A 2,243-nucleotide genomic window follows, 5' to 3' on the forward strand; every position below is an offset into this window, starting at 1 on the left:
GGCTGCACCTAGGGATTGGGCCTGCCCTCTGCCACCCGGGAGCAGGCCTAAGCCAGCAGGTTGTTATCTCCGGAGGGGTCCCAGACTGCGAGAGGGCACAGGCCGGGCTGAGGGACCCCCCCTCCCCCCTGAGTGCACAAATTTTTGTGCACCGGGCCTCTAGTATATATATAAAACCCTAATATGCAAATAGACCAAACGGTGGAACAACCAAACAACCGGTCGCTATGAGGTGCGCTGGCCACCAGGGGGCATGCATGGAACATGGCGGTTGTTGGCAACAGGCGGCAGAGCACGGAACATGGTGGAGCAGATAAGCAGAGGCACCAGACCAAGGCGGGGCAACAGACCAAGGCGGGGCACTGGTTGCTGTCATCCAGGTGAGCATCTGGTGGTTACTGAACATTCTTTGCTCCCATGAGCCGTGGTCTCGCCAGGTGCTTGCACCTGCTACCGGTGCTGGCCCCGCTCACACCTGCTGCCGGTGCCTGGTGCCGGCCCCGATCACTCGGCGCCATCAACAGATGCGAGCAGCAGCTGCCGGCCTGATCACCCCGAGGGCTTCTCCACCTCACCCTGCTCCTGAGGGGCGATTGGGGCAGCAGTTGCCACTCCCACCCACTGACAGCACTGGCCCTGCTTGCACCCGCTGCTGGTGCCAGCCCCAATTGCTCTGTGCCACCAGCATGTGGGATCAGGGCTGCCGGCAGACAGGGGACCAGGGGCTGCAGCAGGAGGGGCCAGGCAGAGGCATGGAGGATGGGCCAAGACCCAACCCTGTGCCCACCGCAGCCTCCTGGCCCACAGTTCCTTTCAAGGTTCACGAATTCGTGCACTGGGCCCCTAGTGTTATTATGGTGGCAGTGGGGATGGACAGAAGGGTTGATGCAATTAATATTAATAGGTTTATTAGAGTTGCAAAAGGATTCACATGAGATATATCAAATTACCATTAAGGAAGTTGAAAGTGAAGAAAAAGACATCAGAAAGAACAGGTTCAAATTACAGATCTTCCACTTTTGGTGATGTGTCCTTAGGCCCTTCTTAGAGCCTCAGTGTCCTCATCTTTAAAATGGAGATGATAATATCAATTTCTCAAAACTTTTGTATAATGTTTTTAAAATAGGTGAGACAAAAGGTCAACCACAGGAATTCACTTTCTAAGAAAGTATGGAAACACCTTAGTCTTGTGTACGAAAATCAGTACTTTTTGCTTCTAACTCTCTTTTATGTAATACACATATACACATGCACACATACACAACTCGCCATGTTTTGAGGTGACTAGATGAGGTAACTAAAATTCTACTTCAAAAACAGTAGGGAATAAATAAATATATAAATAATAAGCAAGTCAAGTGAAGTAAACCACAAGTTTCAATGGAATTACTTGAAGTTTTACATCACTCTTTTAGATTTGATGATAATATAAAAGACTACGAACAACTATATGCTGGTTACTCTACATGTGTAAGCCAAGAAAAAAAAGGAGTTCCTAAACTTGCATTAAGTTAGAGAGAAAGGAGTGGGAGTTCTCTGCATTGGATCTAAGAGTTTTGGTTGGGCACTCTGTCTGGGCAGCCCAATCTAGTCTCAGGGGGTGCCCCATGGGGTTGGTTGGGTTTGTGATTTACTTTCTGGACAATGAAACCACAGTTCCCAGGGTCACCTGTGTCTTTTTTTCCCCCTCAGATCTCATATTATGGAAAGGCCTAAAGAATACGCAGGTTTCCTCACTTATTTTTCTCTCATTACCAGAGGAAGCAAAATATGTGGAAAAATCAAGAAAACACCAGCTGTTTGACAAGATATCCTTGCCATTGTGTTCATTGACACAATATACCTTTGTCCTTTACTGAGACAGTAAAGTTTGGGGAGAAAAAATAATACAAAATGTGGGCATTGGGGTAAGGGAGTGAAAGTGGAATCAATAATTTTGTTCTGGATACTTAGACATCCAAGGAGAAAGGTTGTAATGTAATAGCATAGATTGTTGTTACTACTGTTGTTCTTATTATTTTCAAGGTGTGGCTGGTAAGACCTTGGACACGAAAATGTCCTGCGTCACTCTAACAATGAGGAAAATATGTCAGGGCTATCAAATTAGGAACCAAGTGCACGACCATGAACTTAGGATAGGTATCAGGCATCAGAGTGAAAAGCGGGGAATTTGAACCTTGGTTCAACAGGTTGTTCTGTAACTGGTGATTTACAAATACATTAATGAAAAACCAAGCTCCGCT

This window comes from Myotis brandtii, unplaced genomic scaffold, assembly GCF_000412655.1.
Source record: "Myotis brandtii unplaced genomic scaffold, ASM41265v1 scaffold1186, whole genome shotgun sequence".
In the NCBI taxonomy this organism is placed as follows: domain Eukaryota; kingdom Metazoa; phylum Chordata; class Mammalia; order Chiroptera; family Vespertilionidae; genus Myotis; species Myotis brandtii.